Genomic DNA, 481 nt, shown 5'->3' on the forward strand with positions numbered 1-481 from the left:
TGAATCATGATCAGGGCGAGCGGGACAGGAAGAGGGACCGGGAAACGAGAGAGAGAGAGAGAGAGAGAGAGAGAGAGAGAGAGAGAGGGAGAGGGAGAAGAGACCGCGAGGGCATGTATGCGTGAATGCGTGCATTTTGTGTGTCGGTCGTTGATTCGTCCAATTCGCCGATGTTGCGTCGCCGGGCTCCATAGCGGCGTCGCACAGGTAGAACTTTACGACACCGTCGCCACGACAAATCGCGTGTCATCGATGAATTTTCTGTTAAGGGGTCACTGTTGCGAGAAGCCAACAGCGCTACAACGAGCCCGACGACTCGCTGCAAACGTGCGATAAAAAGTTTGCTGCCCTCGTGCAAACTTTCCGGCAAATTGTCACGTGTCCCTCACCGATATGTTTCGTTCTCTCACATCTTTTTGACTTTTATTTATTTATGTTCCGCCGCATCGCTGCTACATCTCCACCCCCCCCCCCCCCCCCC

Source organism: Ceratosolen solmsi, unplaced genomic scaffold (genome assembly GCF_000503995.2).
Source record: "Ceratosolen solmsi marchali unplaced genomic scaffold, CerSol_1.0 scaffold35, whole genome shotgun sequence".
NCBI lineage: Eukaryota > Metazoa > Arthropoda > Insecta > Hymenoptera > Agaonidae > Ceratosolen > Ceratosolen solmsi.